General features: G+C 35.7%; 2 long non-coding RNA genes across 2 annotated transcripts in view; both read left to right on the forward strand.

Annotated features, from left to right (window-relative positions):
* Nucleotides 1–9,461, forward strand: part of LOC309656157 — a 212,678-nt gene extending 203,217 nt beyond the window's left edge. The window contains exon 3 of the long non-coding RNA XR_014261187.1: nt 6,089–9,461. This is a non-coding gene — a long non-coding RNA (uncharacterized lncRNA). The remainder of the gene's footprint in view (nt 1–6,088) is intronic.
* Nucleotides 9,462–11,900: 2,439 nt separating this feature from the next.
* LOC309656154 overlaps nt 11,901–21,462 on the forward strand; it is a 158,229-nt gene continuing 148,667 nt past the window's right edge. The window contains exon 1 of the long non-coding RNA XR_014261184.1: nt 11,901–16,442. This is a non-coding gene — a long non-coding RNA (uncharacterized lncRNA). The remainder of the gene's footprint in view (nt 16,443–21,462) is intronic.

Below are 21,462 nucleotides of genomic sequence, written 5' to 3' on the forward strand. Positions count from 1 at the left end.
TTTCCCTGAAGTTAGTTGGGGAGTTGTCTTTATTTCTATTTTGGCTCCCTCACCAATAAAAATGGCTAGCTGTGTCAAAATCATCACTTTCCTTAGATTGCTCTTCATTGCATATGAATTAGGTTGAATCCCTCAATAAAGCACAAATACATTTGCAGGATACTCCAGCATTTCCTGAAATCTTGATGATTTCCTTCTTACTGTCCCATGAATGGCCTTTGCATTTTGCACTCTGACTTGAACTTTGTGTATTTAGAAAGGACCAACAAATTCTTTACCAACTTTTTTTCTGTTTTGCATGGAATCAGTCAAAATTTGGTAGGAGCTAGTTGATGTTTCCTTCAATCACTTCTCATAAGATTAATATTTCCATACACTTAAAAATGCTGACTTCCTGGTGGTACCTGTTTTGTGGTTTTACAATTCATTTTTATATAAAAATTTATTTTGGGATATTTTATTCATATTTTGAGAGAATAGTAGGTGTTTGGTCTCTAGGCATCATACTGAAAATATTCTCAGATATTTGAAAATAAACTTTCACATAAATTAAATCATAATCAATAAACATTAAGGGATTAATTTCTGTTAAACCTAGACACACACATACAAACACAACAGATTAATCAGTCCTGTACTTTTTTGTATAAGCAAATTAAGACACATACATACAAACACAACAGATTAATCAGTCCTGTACTTTTTTGTATAAGCAAATTAATGTCATAACAAATTTCTATTTAAGAACACCAGAGCTCTTCTGAACCAAGAATCACTTATTTTGGCCAGTAGATTGAGATGTTTTAATTGAATACCTGGGGCTTGACTGCTGGGTGGGAAAAGAAACTAAGTGGAAGTGTACAATATTTACCACCACAAAGAGAATAGGAAACATATGAATAATTGAAATAGTTTTATTTTAAAATAAATACCTATAAGATTCACAACTGCAATATAAAATACTCATGTATTCAAAACCACATAATATCCATAAATCAAATGACTACTGTTAATATTTACAAGGGAAGAAATTATTTTTAGTCACCTAAAGAAACACTCAGTTAAGTGGTGAAAACTTAACAAACATGATTGAATAAGTATATATAAACAAGAATTGGGACTTCTCTGGTGGTCCAGTGGTTAAGACTTTGCCTTCCAATGCAGGGGGTGTGGGTTCCATTCCTGGTCGGGGAGCTCAGACCCCACATGCCTTGTGGCCAAAAAACCAAAACATAAAACAGAAGCAATATTGTAACAAATTCAATAAAGACTTTAAAAATGGTCCACATCAGGGCTTCCCTGGTGGCGCAGTGGTTAGGAATCCACCTGCCAATGCAGGGGACTTGGGTTCGTGCCCCAGTCCAGGAAGATCCCACATGCCATAGAGCGGCTAGGCCCGTGAGCCACAACTACTGAGCCTGCGTGTCTGAAGCCTGTGCTCTGCAACGGGAGAGGCTGCGACAGTGAGAGGCCCACGCACCACGATGAAGAGTGGTCCCCACTCGCCGCGAAAGCCCTTGCACAGAAACTAAGACCCAACACAGCCAAAAATAAATAAATAAATAAATAAATAAATAAATAAATAAATTTATATTAAAAAAAAAGGTCCACATCAACAAATCTTTAAAAAAAATAAAAAACAAGAATTGCACATTACTACTTCCTAAGAATTGTATAGAAGTATCCGAATTATATAAACATTGTTGAAGGGTCTGGTCCATGCTGTATGTTCCCTTTAGTACTTATAGGATGACTCATATAATTTTAAAAATAAATGAATAATAAAAATGAAGAGGGAGACCTTCAAGATGGCAGAAGAGTAAGACGTGGAGATCACCTTCCTCCCCACAAATACATCAGAAATACATCTACATGTGGAACAACTCCTACAGAACACCTACTGAGCACTAGCAGAAGAACTCAGACCTCCCAAAAGGCAAGAAACTCCCCATGTACCTGGTTAGGGCAAAAGAAAAAAGAAAAAACAGAGACAAAAGAATAGAGATGGGACCTGCACCAGTGGGAGGGAGCTGTGAAGGAGGAAAAGTCTCCACACACTAGGAAGCCCCTTCACTGGCGGAGATGGAGGGTGGCCGTGGGAAAGCTTTGGCGCCACAGAGGAAAGTGCAGCAACAGGGGTGCAGAGGGCAAAGCGGAGGGATTCCCTCACAAGGATCGGTGCCAGCCAGCATTCACCAGCACGAAAGGCTTGTCTGTTCACCCACCAGGGCAGGTGGGGGCTGGGAGCTGAGGCTCGGGCTTTGGAGGTCAGATCCCAGGGAGAGGACTGGGGTTGGCTGTGTGAACACAGCCTGAAGGGGGGCTAGTGTGCCACAGGTAGCCGGCAGTGTGTCCGGGAAAAGGTCTGGAACTGCCAAAGAAGCAAGAGACTTTTTCTTGCCTCTATCTTTCATGGTTCAAGAGGAGAGGGGATTATGAGCGCCACCTAAATGAGCTCCAGAGACGGGCGCAAGCCGCAGCTATCAGTGCCGACCACAGAGACGGGCATGAGATGCTAAGGCTGCTGCTGCAGCCATCAAGAAGCCTGTGTGCAAGCACAGGTCACTATCCACACCTCCCCTCCCGGGAGCCTGTGCAGCCTGCCACTGCCAGGGTCCCGTGATCCAGGGACAACTTCCCTGGGAAAACACATGGCACGCCTCAGGCTGTTACGTCATGCCAGCCTCTGCTGCCTCAGGCTCACCCCACATTCTGTACCCTTCCCTCCCCCCGGCCTGAGGGAGCCAGAGCCCCCTAATCAGCTGCTACTTTAACACCACTTTAACACTCCCATTTTCCATTGCAACAAAATGAATAAATTCCCTGGGAATAAACCTACCTAAGGAGACAAAAGACCTGTATGCAGAAAACTATAAGACACTGATGAAAGAAATTAAAGATGACACAAACAGAATGAGAGATATACCATGTTCTTGGATTGGGAGAATCGACATTGTGAAAATGACTATACTACCCAAAGCAATCTACAGATTCAATGCAATCCCTATCAGACTACCAATGGCATTTTTCACAGAGCTAAAACAAAAAATTTCACTATTTGTATGGAAACACAAAAGACCCCAAATAACCAAAGCAATCTTGAGAAAGAACAACGGAGCTGGAGGAATCAGACTCCCTGACTTCAGACTATACTACAAAGCTACAGTAATCAAGACAGTATGGTACTGGCACAAAAACAGAAATGTAGATCAATAGAACAGGATAGAAAGCCCGGAGATAAACCCAAACACATATGGTCACCTTATTTTTGATAAAGGAGGCAAGAATATACAATAGAGAAAAGACAGCCTCTTCAATAAGTGGTGGTGGGAAAAATGGACAGCTGCATGTAAGAGAATGAAATTAGAACCCTCCCTAACACCATACACAAAAATAAACTCAAAATGGATTAAAGACCTAAATGTAAGGCCAGACACTATAAAACTCTTAGAGGAAAACATAGGCAGAACACTCTGTGACATAAATCACAGAAAGATCCTTTTTGACCCACCTCCTAGAGAAATGAAAATAAAAACAAAAATCAACAAATGGGACCTAATGAAACTCAAAAGCTTTTGCACAGCAAAGGAAACCATAAACAAGACGAAAAGACCACCCTCAGAATGGGAGAAAATATTTGCAAATGAAGCAACTGACAAAGGATTAATCTCCGAAGTTTACAAGCAACTCATGCAGCTCAATATCAAAAAAAAAAAAAAAAAAACCCAATCCAAGAATGGGCAGAAGACCTAAATAGACATTTCTCCAAAGAAGATATACAGATTGCCAACAAACACATGAAAGAATGTTCAACATCTCTAATCATTAGAGAAATGCAAATCAAAACTACAATGAGGTATCACCTCACACCAGTCAGAATGGCCATCATCAAAAAATCTACAAACAGTAAATGCTGGAGAGGGTGTGGAGAAAAGGGAACCCTCTTGCACTGTTGGTGGGAATGTAAATCGATACAGCCACTATGGAGATCTGTATGGATGTTCCTTAAAAAACTAAAAATAAAATTACCATACACCCCAGCAATCCCACTACTGGGCATATACCCTGAGAAAACCATAATTCAAAAAGTGTCATGTACCACAATGTTCATTGCAGCTCTATTTACTATGGCCAGGACATGGAAGCAACCTAAGTGTCCATCGACAGACAAATGGATAAAGAAGATGTGGCACATATACACAATGGAATATTACTCAGCCATAAAATAAACGAAATTGAGTTGTTTGTAGTGAGGTGGATGGACTTAGAGTCTCTCATACAGAGTGAAGTAAGTCAGAAAGAGGAAAACAAATACCGTATGCTAACACATATATGTGGAATCTAAAAAAAAAAAAAAATGGTCATGAAGAACCTAGGGGCAGGATGGGAATAAAGACACAGACCTACTAGAGAATGTACTTGAGGACACGGGGAAGGGGAAGGGTAAGCTTGGACGAAGTGAGAGAGTGGCATGGACATATATACACTACCAAATGTAAAACCGATAGCTAGTGGGAAGCAGCCGCATAGCACAGGAGATCAGTTTGGTGCTTTGTGACCACCTAGAGGGGTGGGATAGGGAGGGTGGGAGGGTGGGAGACACAAGAAGGAAGAGATATGGGAATATGTGTATATGTATAGCTGATTCAGTTTGTTATAAAGCAGAAACTAACACACAATTGTAAAGCAATTATATTCCAATAAAGATGTTAAAAAATAAAATAAAATCCCCCAAAAATGTAATATACCTGCCATCAATATATACATTTTTCTAATTTTGTTCTCATTATGATTTTAATATTTAAAATACCGTTAAATATTTGGTAGACATTTAACTAACTACTCAGTTGATATAAACACCGTCTTTTTCTCCTAGTAAAAGGACTTTGGAATTTAGCCAAAGTAAAGGAATACATATGATCTGGAATTTTCAGGGAAAGGACTAAAAGAGCTTAGTGTTTTTCTAAACTATGTGGAATAAAACAAAAGCTTGGGGTTCAGTAACACAGTGTGTCAGTTTACATGCTGAAGACAAATCTGTTTCTAGGCAGTAACAAGAAAAACATGAGCAGCGGGTGGAGGAGCACTGTGTTGCTGTGTGTTTGAGTTAGACTATCAAAGAATGGCTGGACGGTAGAAGTCCAGAAGCTTTTGTTATTTTCCACAGCAACCAACATAGCACCTGCTAGCCACATTGGCTGGATATAACAGAACTGCCTGCGTTTGCAGTGGGGTAACGAGGAAGGGCTTACAACTATAGTTCTCATTTAAAGAAGCATTTTCTAATTTCAAAAATGGTTTTATGGGGATCAACCCACCCTGGAAATTTAGGAAATTAAAGGAATTCATGATTTCATGTTATTGAAAGATGCTGGTCTTCCAAAGAAACAAATATCTGTTTGCAATGTAGAATCTGCATAATAGAAATAGAGCCTTTGTTTTCATTTCTCTTGAATGTTTCTGTGTCAAAATTTAAAACTGTCAGTTGCCCTGTGTGGCTTCAGTATCAGTCATTAAAGATTTGCTTGAGCCAAATTCTAATCACAGTACAGTTAGGACACTTAATTGTTTCCAAGATTTTCTCTTAGAGACAAGCTAAGTTGTGAAGCAGGATTTAGGATACAGGTGGGTAATTGGTCAGTTCCAGTTGGTTGAGAGGTATGGAATTCCTTTTAGTTCATAGGCAACATATCTCAAACAATTATTAACTTTTAGGGAATAATTGGAGAATTATTTATTCATTCATTTGATAGTTACTTATGAGTACCAGTTATATGCAAGGTTGTTTCTAGGTAATTGGACTACATTAGTGAACAAAATAGACAAAGAATCTGCACACATAGAAATGGATTTACTTTCTAGAAGAGTTAGATAATAGCAAATAATCATAATGCACAAGTAAACTTAAATTAGACGGTGATAAAATCTACAGATTAAAAGAAAACTAGAGCCAGGTAAAGGGACTCTAAAAGGAGTGGAAGATGGTTCAGAATAGAGGTTGGACTTTTAAATGAGGTGATTAGGTCTGGCATAATTTTTAAAATTTCTTTCTTTTCTCTCTCTCTTTTTTTTTTTTTTTCTGCTAAAGGAAATGCAAGTCAGTGAATCAGTGGAAAAGCAATGCAAATTGATGCTCATCTGAAGAAGTAAGATTGTCACATCTCAATATTATGGCAGTTATACAGATTTAGAGTCAATTAACCTTTACTCAGTTCCTACTATTTGCAAAGTTTTAGTGCAAAGTGTAATCACTAATAATATGCTGATTAAATAACAGTGCTTTGAAGCAGTTATCACTGCCCAGGACACACTGTAGCTCATGGAGGTTAAGTGAATTGCTTAGGACCACGATGGAGATTGATCAGAGGCAGGAAAGATGGAGGTGTGCTGAAGAGTGGTTATTAGCAATTTGATTTTATTTGGGTCAATAATTGCTTTTCTTTCTGTTTCTTCAAAATCAAACCTTGTAAATCAACATATTTATAAAGGAAACTTTAGTTTTAGCTGTTTTCTTTTTATGTATGTGTTAAATATGATTTTCTAATTCAAACTCCTTTTAAGTTTGTTGTATCATCACATATGTTGTTACCTAGATTACATTTCTTGATTCCATATCAAAAAATAAATAATGACCACTCAGAACTCAATGATTGTTGGAATAAAATATTGGCTTCAAAAGGAATTTAAAATAATAGTTTCAGAAACTAGAGAAATGCAGTGCATCAAGAAATCAGTTTGTTGCATATTTATATGCATGCATGGTGGTTGAATAGATTTTGGAAGAATTCTGCTTCTATTCCAGAGAGGTAAAATTTTTCAGCTCTAAAGTAGCCATTCAAGGACGTGTTACATTAAGTAGAAAGAAGAAACCAGACAGTACTTTCAGTGCTTTGCTTGGAAGTCCCCTTAGCTAGATAATCAAATTCATTAGACATATTTTAAACGTCCACATAACTGCAGAAAACAGTTTCATTAAGCTCTTTGCCACTTCGTTTCAAAGGGATCTCTATTTTTTTCCAGTTTCTGATGACATTTTTCTTATTTCCTCTTTAGTCATTTTTATTATCTCCTTTTTAGACAGCATCCTCAAAACCAGATTTCTACTAACAGTCTGTTGGAATCAGTTTAGGATTCCCCTTATGTGCTGCTCAAAATCTTTCTTGCTTGTGACATTCCATCCCTTTTGCCATATTTTGTTTGTTAGAAGCAAGTTTCTAGTCACAACCCACTCTGGAAGGGAAGAAGTTATGTAAGGAACGCCTACCTGGAGTTGGAGGTCACTGAGAGCCATCTCAGAGGATCCTGTCACAACTACTTTCAGATAATTAGCAGAGTTTTTATATTGTACCAGCAAATAAGTTAGATACAGAAAAAAGAAACAAGAATGTGGTATCTGGAGCAAGGTAGTACTCCATTAGAAATTCTCATAAGTACGTGGCATCGGGTATGCAAATGCAGGAAATTCCATTCTATAGGTTAGAAGTTACCAAGAAAAATGGATACCTGAAGGCTCTCAGGAGAACATATTCTCTGATTTCTGTTTTTCAGGGGTTTTTTTCCCTTCTTTCTCTTCTTTAATTAGAAAAATTCCTATTTTCCAAATTTTCAAGTTTATTCATATTTTTTCTAAATATCTAATGTGCTGTTATACCTATCTAGTACCTTTTTTATTTTAGATATTACATTTAACTTTATATTTTATGATTATCCATATAATCCCCTAAAATTTCCTGTCTCTTCACAATTTTTATTGTATTATCAACATTGTGTATAAAATTTGATTGGAAACTGAAGCATAATTTTGTTTTGTTTTTTTTATTTCCCAGAAAGTGTAGGCCTTTTCACCTCTGGGAGTTAGTGTGTGCATGTGGGTAGAGGAGGGCGCTAATCACTTTCACTCCTTCTGCAATAAAGTTCAGCTAGCTTAGAATTTCAGATTTAATAGGCTAGAGTTCTCTTGTAATTATACCAACTCCCAATCACCAAGTGGTGGCCTTTATAATTCTACTTTAGTAATTAAACTGGAAGAGTGTTACATTCACTTCTCCCCTCTTTTTAATGCTACTTTTTTGACGTGGTTGAGATAAGGGTTATTGGGCCAGGGAATCTACTTCAGTGTTTGGGGCTTTTCTAGACTCCAGCCAATTTCACAATCCCACAATGAGATCCAAAACGTGCTTGATCCCCTTCATCCTTGCATGGTTATTCAGCCCATGATAACCTTCCACCCCCATGGTCCACAACTTCCAGGATGCTCTGATCTTCTATGAACCTGTCATTCTTTATCTGTCTCTAGAATTTAATTCATCAAGGCTTCCTTGATCTTGCTTTCCATTTTCTTTGTTAGTCCCATTGAAAAGTATGGCTTTTATTTTGTCAAGTTACTTCATATTATCACAAGAACAAAGGTCTTACATGTTGTTCTCTATCTTCCTTGGAAATGAAATTTCATTTGACTTATTCATAATAGTAGGACACAAAATGATATTCATTTTATATTCTTTTAAAAGGTTTGGTTTAATGTCTACAGATAAGTTTAATTAGAATTCATCTATTCAGACTTCCACAATTTTTCAAATAGGTGATTATAATTTTATGTTAAACATTTTCACAATTCAGTTTGTCAGTCACCTTTTAGTAATTGATTTCTTTGAATAATTAAATGGTCATTTCTATAACACCAAAAAAACCCTGATATTGTATGGAATTAGAGTATATACAAAAATCGTGACTTCTCATCCTTTTTTTACATTTCATAAAATTACGTAGATTTGTTAACCACCATTTTATCCATTTTTAATTTGTGGAATTTTAGAATTGATAGAAAACTTAGTAGCCTCTACAATCACTTTATTTTTCAGATTACACAGTTACAGCCTAGAAACTACAACACATATATATGCATCTATTCATTAATGTGTCTTTTCCCAAAATGCTTTTCTGATGTGTCTTATTATCAGGACTCATGTGCACTGCTTTCTTCACAAATCCAGGGATTATCACTACCCAAAGGGATTTACTAAGCCTGCTTTTCCATTTTTAGGTGTGATACCTGAAGCTCACAGTAACAGCTAGCTACTCTGATAACATGGTCAGTCCTAAGGAGATACACACGGTTTAAATACCAGCTCTTGCTCTAATGCTGCCTCATTTTAAATGTGCCTTGATTATATTTCACTTACTGTGAAAACAGTCTGCATTTAATTGCTTTTAACCTGCATAGTAAAATAATGCAACTAAATTCAGTAAGGCTGATGAGTCTCCAAAATTAGACCTTGGTAATCACAATTCAGAAAAAAATGTGGTTGTTTATTCATCCTTTTTCTAAAGGCTGGGAAAGCCCTCTTTCCATTGTTGATATTTTATTAATAAACATTTTCATTTAATTAAGATAACCACAGCTATAAATAAAAGTAGATGTATCTTTTTTTTTTTTTTTTTAAGATGCAAAGCAAACTACACCATTTCTTTTTTTAAACTTTAGGTTTATTTATTTATTTATTTATTTATTTATTTATTACTTACTTACTTACTTACTTACTTACTTACTTATGGCTGGCTGTGTTGGGTCTTCGTTTCTGTATGAGGGCTTTCTCTAGTTGCGGCGAGCGGGGGCCACTCTTCATCGCGGTGCGCGGGCCTCTCACCATCGCGGCCTCTCTTGTTGCGGAGCACAGGCTCCAGACGCGCAGGCTCAGTAGTTGTGGCTCACGGACCCAGTTGCTCCGCGGCATGTGGGATCCTCCCAGACCGGGGCTCGAACCCGTGTCCCCTGCATTGGCAGGCAGACTCTCAACCACTGCGCCACCAGGGAAACCCTCTCAGAAAATTTTTTAATTTCTCTTTTTAAATTTTTTCTTTGACTCATTTGTTGTGCAGGAACATGTTATTTAACCTCTTATTTTTGTTTACTCGAAATATTTTTTAATTTATTAAAAACACCCAGCATTCAAGAACAACTTGAAACTCCATATGAATTTTAATCTCGCTCCTTGCTGTCTTCAGAGCACTCACAGACAGAAGGGCATGGGGCAGAAACCTGAGACTGGGTGGAGCATTAGGGCTGACTCTGCCAGAGATTGGTTGTCACTGAGGCCAGGAGGCAGTTAGCACATGTCAGGGCCACCTTAGTTGGGGGACAAGGCAATAGGAGGCTGGGGGTTTGCGAGGAAGTGGTGGAGATACAGACTCCAAGCTCCATCCAGCAGAGGAGTCAGCACTGGGGGAGCTCAGGGCCTGCTCACAAAGGATCCAGAACCATCATTTCAGACTGGCTGCCCTGGCGGACCTCACCATGGGGTCTTGTCCTCTTCTGAGGCCAAACTTTTAATGAGCAAATCTTTCAAAAGGGAATCATTTGTTTCATTTGTAAACCTAGAACAGATGTTGATTTAAGTTGGGTTATGTGTCCATAGCTGTAAACATATTCTACCATAACTTATATAGCAAAGTGCAGCTGGTAGAGATAATCACAATTTAATTGTATATATGTCTTAATTCAGAAAATTTTTATATCTAATCTGAAAAGTTGGAAGAAATTCCTGGGAAAAATCACCCCCTACATGCCTCACCCAGTGAAAAACCAGCCTTATAACAGGGAGAGGAATATAGCTCTCTACCTTAAATTAAGTACTTCCATAAAGGATATTAAAGTTTCCTTGTAACTCTCTTTGAGGTGGCAGTAGATGCTTTAATTTAAGAGTGATTAAGACATGATTTGCATTACTGTTTAGGTTTAGTTTGAAGAGGGGCATAATTGATAGACTGGGTAACATCTTCTGTAATAAATTTTTTTTCTCTAAAAAGCTTGATCCTGAAAAAAATTCACAACCTTATGAATGAGTGTCATAATTGTTCTAATTCATGATTCAATCCATAACAAAATAAACCCTTTTACTAAGTATTTTATTATAATGCTCTTAAATTTCTTAAAATTAGATAGCTCAATGTAATGTTAAAACTGCAAAAGTATTTACTGCTTGGAAATCATAATTGTCACAGTTATTTTGCATTTAATAAAAAATGCATCAACCAAATATCTTTGTGATGGTGAGAAAGTTGAGCTTTAGAATAGTGATTATTAAATGTATTTTTTCAATAGATGACATACAGTTTTAATTTTAATGGCTACAAGACTTTCTATCAATACAATTATATGAATTTATACTCCCACCAGATATATATTTCTGCTAACATTTAATATTATCAAAATGTAAGTTTTTGCATGTTTGTTGGGTAAAAATTTACTTATTTAACAAATGTTTGTGCCTGCCTCTATATGCTAGGTCTTAGTTTAGGTTTTGAGAAGTTGGTAGTGAACAAAACAGCTAAAATTCCTGTCCTTGGCAGGAATTTTGGCAACAGATTGTCTTTTTATTTTCATTTATATGAAGTGTAGTGAAGTTGGGCACATTTTCATGTGCTTACCTGACAATTCTTATGATTTGCATTTTACCTTTGGTTTTAATTACCGATGAATTTTTAAGTTAGTCACTTACATACTTGTTTATAGTGAACACTATCTACATTTCTTTCAATAATTTTTTTTTTCTGTAAAGAGTTTAAGATTTTTCAAATCTGAGATGATATAAGGAGGGCTCATTATTCATGGATAACTTTCCTTTGCTAAATGTGTATCAAAAGTGAGGAAATATCTGTATACTAAATCAGTTTGTCAAGAGAAATAAAAATCAAGCTAAAAAAGAATTACATGATATTTCAGCACAAAAATTAGGGTTTTTAGAAATGGCACCCTAAACTTCCCACATTTTCACAGTTTGAAATAATTTTGCATAAATAATAATTTGAAATTTGTGAAGATATATAAAAAAAGCCAAACTCTTTTTGGTACCTCTTTTCAAGAATGCCAGAAGAGAGATAATTATCTAGTTGTCTTGCTAAATATACATGTAGTTTAAAAATATGATTAATTAATGCTTTTCATTTTTTAGGACAATTTTACTTTCTTCCTTTTTTTATTCCTTCTCTTCTTGTAACCAAAATACAAAAAGAATGCCAGTGTGCCAATGTACTAAAAATATTGTAAAGAATTTCAACTAATAATAATAACAATAATTTAATGTTAAATATTGATAACATACTTTATTAAATGTGTGTGTATACTTATTTAATCCCCATAATAATGCTCTAAGGTAAATCATTCTACTCTATTCCAGTTTTACCCATAAGGAAACGGAGGCAGCATTGTTATCCAAGGTTATACAGCTAGTATTTAGCAGAGCAGGTAGTAAAACCTAGGCCTTCAGATTTCAAAGTACTTCGTTAAAACTGGAATAAAGGTCTATACACATTGAGGCTTCAGTTACTGGCCAGGTCTTAGGGCTAGGCACTTGTGTGAACATTTAACACATTTAACCTGCAAAAACAACCCCCTGAGAATAGTTTCTATCATTGTGTGCCTGAGGAATCAAATGTAATTTTTCAAAGTTTACAGGGAGTTATATTAGAACTGAAATTTATACTCAATGTTCTATGACTTCAGATTCAAAGATTTGAGGAGATAGTATGCCCTGGTTTGTTCCTTTGAGTGTCAGTTTGTCGCTGTTATTCCAGCCTAATTATTCATAGGGTTTCATTTAAATATGACAAGTATCTCAATTAGGATGGTAAATTACATCATTATCCTATTAATACCTCCTAGTTTGGAGCTCTTAAACTGCCCACCTTGAGTTGCAACTCAGAACTGTTACCAGGAGATCACATTATGCTGACCTCTGTAGCAGAAGCTATCTTACTGATCCCATCACCCCATATCAAGCTTCCTTGATAATTGACTGCTTGTATGGTTATCCCCTTAGGTCTCCTCTGGCCATATTTATATCTGAGTTTCTCCTGCAGGGAAAATGTGTCCCTGTCTCTGTCATCATAAATAATTCTTTTACAAATATAGATTCACCATGAGAAAAATCATTCATCACTTGGGAATTTCTGGGTTAGATATATTGCTTCAGACCTGTTTGGAATAGGACCAGACACCTCATCCTCCCATTCTGATCATTGCTAGGTTTTTAGTATCAAACAGTGGGTGAATACTTAGCCATTTCTATAAAAGAGCTTGGATTGCATACTTCATCAAAAATGTCATAGGAATCAACATGATATAGATGATACAGATCATCTGTAATAAAGATGATTTAAGCCTATATTTCCACTGTAAAAACATTTCAAATTAGCAGGACTAATGGGAAAGCCAAAGACCCAAACTAGTATCACTGATTGGAATGTCACACAAAGAAGGAGATAAAAGAAATGACAGTATTCATTTCTTTAAAATTAAATAGAAATTCTATGGAAGCATTTTTTTCCCTGAGAAGCAGGAAGCACTGTTGTTATTAGATGGAGATGGGTCAGTTCCAAACTCTAGCTCTGCTGCTCACTACTCACTAGCTCTGCTACATTATATAAATCTACTCTGACTTTTTCTTTATATGTGAAAGATGAATAATAATAGTGAATACCTCATAGGGTCCTTGAATATTAAATTAGATAATGCATGCTTGACTACTGGCATATAGCAGATGCTTAATACATTATTATCATTGCTGCATTTAACAATCTTATCAAATTTTCAAAAGGGAAATCTCACCCAACCTACTATGACTGTTAAGATAATTATTTATAAGTCAATAGGCATTTTAAGCAAGTGTCAGCACATTTTAAAATTCTTAACATCATAAAATTTATCAATTGTTTTGAAAAGTCAGAGTAAATATTCATAGTTCATTCTTGGGACTATTTCCTTGTTTTCATTCCATAATTTGGTTTTGTAGTATGACAATATATTCTTCTTCAAAAAGAGACAATATTTAGACTTTTTTTTTCTGGGTTCTTATGCAATATCAAAAAGGACCTCTGAAAATACAGAATGTTAAAAGAAAAATTAACTGATGTACACAAGCGTGGCTTTAATAATGTCTCTTCATTTTGGAGAGCTTGCTTTGGTGGCAGAGTTTGTCCAGCCCATGAACTTTAGCTCTTATTTAAGAAAAATGAAATGGATAACCCAGGGATACTATCACTCTCTGAAGATAATCATTAACAATTCATGGGAGAGTAACCTCATAAGGTCAGTGGCAGGCTCATCTAAGATTTCTTCACCTCAGTGCACAGAATTGGGAGGTAATTGACCAAGTTACCACTGTCCTTTTAGCACTGAAGATTTGTTGATTGTTAGTTGATAGGGAAAATGACATTACTGTAATATCTTGTCCCTCACATTATCACCCTGTGCATGCAAAGAGATGATTTTATATTAGATCAGGTCTAGGACCTTGAATGAAGGAAGAGAAGTTTTATAGGTCTAGTGAAATCGCTTTGCTTTTAGAGGATGAATTATAGTTTTTACTAGAAGGGAGTATTAAGCTAATAGCTTTCAGGCAAGTAATGTATTTCAAAGGGCAAAAGAGCTGCTAAGGTCTCCTGTGCCTCTTTTTCTTACTTTTATTAAATATTTTATTACTCTAGAAAACACCTTAGAGCTTGTTACTGCAGAAGAGGGTCCTAAAAATGCAATAACACAATGTGCTGCAAAGACAACTCCCATTCTTATATATCTAACTTGAAGCTCCAGACTGTAAACAATGATCCTCACAGCAGATGTAACTGTTTTTCAAAATGTATTTCACATAATTTACTAGTAATTAGGCAGAAGCCTTTGTATTGAAGCTGTTTTATAGGTAAGCATCACATTAAAATACCTTCTAGGTATTAAGAAAAAATGGCACCCGACATGAGGAGAAAAAAGAAGTTGAATTTATTCTTATACTACTGCAGTAGGGGAGTGAAACAGAACCCAGCTCCACTGCGGGAACAAAAAGGCTGGGAGTAGGCTGGGGATTTAAGCACTGGGTAAGCTAGTGAAAAAGCACTGGAGGACATTCAGAAAGGAGTGGGGGTAAGGTTGATCAATGGATGTGCCAAGCATTATGTGAGTTATTCCTGAGTTTGCAAATGTTTCTCTTTGTGATCAGACCATCTATGTTTGCTAATTTGTGCCCACTGAAATTAGGCTCATACCCTCCCTCAGAGCCTGGGAGATAGAGGTGCAATCTCTTTCTATGACTACATTTCAGAGATAGTTCCAAGAACCTTAAGAGAATCTACAACTCTTAATCATCTTATTATCTGTAAAGCAGGAAAGATGATAATAATTCTTACTGTTTTTGTGAGGATGAAATCAGCTAATGAAATACATTTAGAATAGTTAAAATCACAGGGTATGGCTTTTCATAAATGAGAGCTTTCATTATCATTACCTAATATCCACTGCAGCTTTTTTTTCCCTGAATCTCAGTGGAACACATTATACTCTTAGAATTCCAGTACAAAAACAAATAATAGAAAACATAAAATTGTAAAGAAAATTGTTTGACATTATATGAATACCTTTAATTGTTACATCGATGAAAAATATCAACAACTACTATTACCCAGCTGGTAGAGTTCAAATCTTTCCCCATTCTCTCTCCCAAATGCAGACTATCAGTTTGAAGATCTGTGTAGTATTTGGATCAAAGGAAAGAATAAATCACTTAGTAAGAACATGAAATTTAACTTTACCTGCTGATTTTCTCTTTGAAATCTATGGTGGGAAATAAAAAGTGGCAATTTTAATGGCTAAAAATGTATATATACACACATACGTATGTACGCATACACACATATATGAACACACATAGGATAAATATGTATTATATATGGTCTTACTGCATACACATATAGGTTAGGTATATTAAATCCATATTTACTCTCATAAAATCTATCATAGGATAGATTTTTAAGTGGACAAAAATATTTTAGATACCTTTTAATAGAGTCTTAATTACTTAAATAAATAAATGGTAGACATTAATATTTATTAATATCTTTGGAAACCAATCCCTTATGTAAAACAACCTAGCCAGAAGCCAGGCTGCTCTAAGTCTTGTATATAAGGTTTGTGAGAAGTCAGACTGCTGTCTCTAGTAACAATCCAGGAAATCAAACAATAACTTCTATAGCAATCAGCTCAACATGGCCAGGGCTTGATTAATAACTGAGCATTTCCCTGATTTCTGTCCCAGTTTCCAACTTAGGGCCAATCAGAGAAAGCCCAAATATGCATCCCTAACCAATCATATAGGATGCCCCCCTTCTAGTTAGCCTGCTGATAGCTTCCCCACACCAATGATCTCCAATCAAGGCACACCTAAAGCTTTCTCTTTTTGTTCACTATAAATCTTTTCCACTGCTCTACCTGATTTTGAGTCTGTACCAAATGCAAGTGACAGTGGCTGACTTTCTTGCTATAGCAAGCTCTAATAAATAGCATTTGCTTGTTCTTATTTGGTTGGCCTTTGTTTATTTTCACAGATACAGTGGAAGTCCCACTAAAGCCCACCAGTCTGCACTGCCCTTCACCGCAGGCCCTAGCCTTCGACCAGGTACAGTATCCACAGGGGTCCCTTGTGCCTTGCTACTTGCGGGTTGTCTAGTCTGTGAAGATGTAGTAAGTCAGCACGGGGATCTGAACTCCATTTTTTTCATTCTCTTTATGTTGAGTTCCTGGGCTATTTATTATTTGGTTTGGTATTTGGATTTTATTATTGGTTCCTATTTGTTTGTCATCCTTGTTGGAATCAGGCCATTCTTTCTCATCTCTCTTTGCTGTCCTTGTTAACTGTTTTGTGTTATGCAGTCTAAAAGTGTTCTTGTCATAAGAAGGAGAATCACAGCTTAGAACACAGGCGTATGCCGTATAATCCTGTTGTTCAAGCCTGCCTCACAGACCAGTGCAAATAATTTGGTCTTTGTTTATTTCCACAAAATGCAAATGAACTGTTTTCTAGCTCAAGAAAGAATTTATTAACACCATTGTAGAATAAGTCAATTTTGCATTCCTGATTGCCTATAAATGTGTCTGTTGTTTGCATTCTCCTCTGAAACATTTTTAAAAATATCTTACTGATTTCCTCAATAATTAATAAGTAAAATGAAATTGCTGACCTATGTTTACTTATATGTGTCTGTCATGAATTTCCTCTTTAAAATTATTTTGAGACTGCATATAAACCATATGAGTTAAAATTTATATAAAAGTATATATTTTTAACTGGTGAGAAGTTTCATTAAGATTTGAGTTCCTTTAAAGAAATTAAGTAATGGGGTCTTCTTCTTGATAAAAACAACAGAAAACAAAGAACAAAACTGTACACCAAAAATGTTTACTTCACATTTGAAAAAATGCCTTTCAGTGATTCAAGAATTACATATGAGAATCATAAGGTATGTGTTTAATATGTTTATTATTTAATTTGAAAATATTGCATAAGGCATAACGCCAATTTTCAAATGGATTATCCTGCATCAATTCTTATTTGATCCACTTAAGTTGCTGGTTTAATATTAAATTGTTTTGTGGTTGATATGAACATAGTGGTTGATGTTAGATTTCAATTCTCAGAGATGCAGATGGCTATGACTCAGTCACTACATATCATATTTTCAACAAACAATAAGGAAATACAGACACATACATGCACATACACAAAACCTAAAATGTAAAGGAAGTAAGTATTTGTTGCTTCTTTGTAATCTTTTGCAAAGTTAAGCAGGTCTTGTGTGACTCTCCTCAGAAAAGCGTGGAAATCAGGGTAAGTCTATACAGTCTCAAAACAAAGTATTGAAAGCATAAAATTGAGAAGGTACACTAGGTATTTTCTCAACCAGATATTAAAAATGTATATTTTTGATTAAATATCCTTTTTATTAGCATAAGGACAAAGCCTAGTTCCCAAAAGAAAAAGAAAATTACATGTTTTCTGGTAAAAAAGAAAAATCAGAGAGTGATAATGCTTTGTCCTTCCTAAATGGAAACATTGCTATAGATTGGTATAAAGAAGATAATGAAGGAGAATATTTTATCAGAAATTACTATAGGAAAAATGTGTGATGAGGTTGTTAATAGAGTCAGCCAAAATAAAGGACAGGAATTGTGCTTTATCAAGTACTTGATGTCTAGGCCCAGCGCTAATCTGTACTTGTTGGAGAACATTGAAAAAAGACAGCTAAAAATTACAATGAAAGGTTACCTGTGGCCCCTAGGTATCCTTTACAAGTTCTAATTTATTGTTGTTCACTGAACTGTTTCAGTCTTTCAATAGCCCACACATTCTATTTACTCTAAAACCAAAATGACAACTAAAGGCCTTTTGTACATGTGTACATTTGAGAAATAAAGTACATTTCCCAGAGTGTTTGGCCAGTATTTTTTTACAAAGACATTGAAATATATAGCCAAAATGGCTTAAGCTTGTTATGTTGTCCCTGCTGTATTTTTATACTGTGCAACTTTGATTTTCAATTCCATAATCTGCTGGCTGAGTTTAGTTTGGCTACTACTGTTGGGATACTATCATATATATTTTTTGCTGCTTTTCATCCCTTTGATAGTATGATTTTAATTCCCTAGTGGTAACACATATGTTCTCAGACATGATTCAAGGAATTATTAAAAACAATTTAAAGAAAATTGAATAAAATAATAGCAAAATATACATCTTGGATGCTTCCAAAAATGCTACCATTGTAAAGTTGTGTGATTTCCTTCACTTAGTTTTACATACATATTTTTAAAAATCGTTTGAAATCATAATTTATTTGTAATATTTCATCACATTTCTTTGCCTAATATTATAAGATAGTTAGCCATGTTCCTGAATAGTTTTCATAAGCCTAATTTCACCATCTGTATTATATACCTTTAATAGATGCTCTAAAATATGAAAACTCTCCCATAGAAGCTTTAATTTTGTTGTTTTTGGCTTTCATTGATGTCGTGTTGAACACGTATGTGCACATTTTTAAGTCTACAATTTTGATTCAACTGAAATTCAATTGTATTTCTGGGTTAGCCGTTGGAAATAGACAGATGATTAATAATTTGTCCTGTTCCCAACAAGCTCATGTTTTAGAGAAAGAGACCGTTAAAACATACGTACACAAACACAGTATCTTCTCTTGGTCCCACATATACACAAATATTATGATTAAAGATCTTAAAAACCTAATGAGAAAAAGAGATTAAAATAAACTCATGAAAAATTTAGTATAATTTTATGTATTATCAAATACCAAATAAATCTGTGACTTTTAAGGCTCATTAATTAGTGTCAATCAATTTCTCTTCAAAATTTGTTACTGTTTTAAAATGCTCATTTCAAAGGATACGTGTAACATTTTTCTCTTCTTTGCACTGAGACATCTTAGATTTAAATTCTTTATCATATTATTCAAACCTATATTTAAACAAATCTGTACCTACCAGAGAAGTTCTTACTCCACATTTCCCATTCAATTGTATGAATACACAATCTTACTCCACCCATGACAATTTTATGCATAAACTTATCTATTAGAATAGGGTAAATCATTTTAACTTCAGTCCTTCAGTGTCTCACAGGTTTTAGCTCAGTTTCTTTTTGAGGATGCTGCAAATAGTTCTGAAGGGGTTGGCTTTGTCTCATCTGCCTTTTATCTCTACCTCTGCTCCTGATCTGTCATTTCAGCTTTGTGTCCTTTGATGTTCCAAAGTTCTAGTTCTCTTTTTCTAATTATTTCCAACTTGAATTACGTGATCTCAAACTCCTTTGACAGTGAAATCTTAAAAGCAAGTTAAAGACAATCACTTGAGGAATTGAAAACTTTCAGACTGAGACATTGGCTTGGAGTTATGCATAAAAGCAGAGAGAACTTGATACGGTCAGAGGACTGAGGGAGAAAAGCGTTTCTTTCCTTCATGGATTTAACATCAGTGTGATTGTCTGAACAACAACAACAAAAAACCTAAACATTTTATATTATTTTCAATTATTAAGTTTTCTTATGTTTATGGAATGAATCTTTTCAATCTATTCAGTATGTGATTGAGTGAATCTAACCAATGAGCTTCCAGCTTAATTCAGTATTGTTGCTCTCAGTTGACAATTGTTTTCTCTTAATAATTGAAACTAATCTGTGTGACATATTTCTGCTTCCAGCCAAGATTTAGTACTTCAGGCAATGAAAGACAGTGATACTTGAGAGATGAGAAACAAGAAATGTGAGCCTTATGACTGCCTCATTTACTTCTGTCAAAGCAAAGATTGCACCACAGAAAGTTAAACAGGCAAAGAGTTTATTCAAGTTTATTTCAATAGAGAAGAGAGACTTGAACTCAATTCTGCTGGGGAAAAAAAAAAAAAAAAGAGCTGGAGGGTTTTTCAGTGCTGGGTTGGGCTTTTGGAGAAGTACTGGAGGGGGACTTTAGGGAGAAGGTAAATCAATGGGATGTTATTTGTGAGTTAATGGGAATTAATAGAAGTTATTCCTGAGTTTGCAAATGTTTTTCTCTGTGATTAGGCCATTTGTTTGCTTACGGATGCCCACTGGCTCCTACCTCCCATAGGGACTGGGAGACTGGGGCCCTATCTACTTTGATGTTTACATTTCAAAGAGATGGTTCTCAGGTCCTTGAGAAAGACATTCCCTGGGTCCTCAAGTGGTCAAGAGGCTTCTATGGAGATTTACATGCATTGCACAGAGGCAGAAGAAGAGTTTGCAGTTATAAGTTTTCAAGGTAAATGCTCTGGGAAAAGGGATGTCAGGACCATGTCCAGAAGCGAACTTGTCTGAAGTACAGTCCAGCTGAGAGGAACTTTAAGACCATCTTGGTCACTGCCCTGAGAATTTCCTTGCCAAGGAGCAAGGATGGGGAACAATGCATATTCTTAACAATGTTGAACTTTGCCTGATCCCTGTACACCTGGAAAGCAGTGATGGCTGTAAAATTCCTCATCACTTTATCTTTGGAAACAGTTAACTGCAGGGACCGCCTTTCCTCATGACTAAGATAGTCATTGCCCACCATTCCCTGTGAGTCCCTTGTTTAACTGCCTCTATACAACTTAAGGCTTACTTCCTTTTCTCTAAGACATTTTCCTGCAGAAATGAACTTTCTCCCTATTAAAATAGCCTGAATAAAATCGTCTTCTTAATTGTCCAATGCATTTTTTTTTCCTTTTACAGTTTTCATGCCATGACTCATTTTTAAATTCCCTTTAAAAATGAGTCTTTTTTGCTCCTTTCTTGGTTGGTAACCTGGGGACCAGACAGGAAGTTTAACACCTAATCTTGCATTTCTGAGTCTTGCTCATGTGTAGCAGGGCAAGAATTTAATTTTGATTATTTTTGAGTACTGGCTTGATTTTAGTGCTGGTTTCTTCTGCTTTGAGTTTTTTTTCAGTTTGTTTACAGCCAATAAGTTATTTCCCATTGGGAATTTGGTTTTATGGTCTAACAATTTGGTGATCTCTATAAACAGATTAATGGCTTATAGAGCTCTTAGCATTATTGGATAAGAGACAACAGGTAATCTGGTTTATTACTCTTTTGGTTCTTTTCTGTTTTGAGCTCAAATCAATTAAG

Source organism: Balaenoptera physalus, assembly GCF_965194825.1.
Source record: "Balaenoptera physalus genome assembly, chromosome: 2".
Classification (NCBI taxonomy): domain Eukaryota; kingdom Metazoa; phylum Chordata; class Mammalia; order Artiodactyla; family Balaenopteridae; genus Balaenoptera; species Balaenoptera physalus.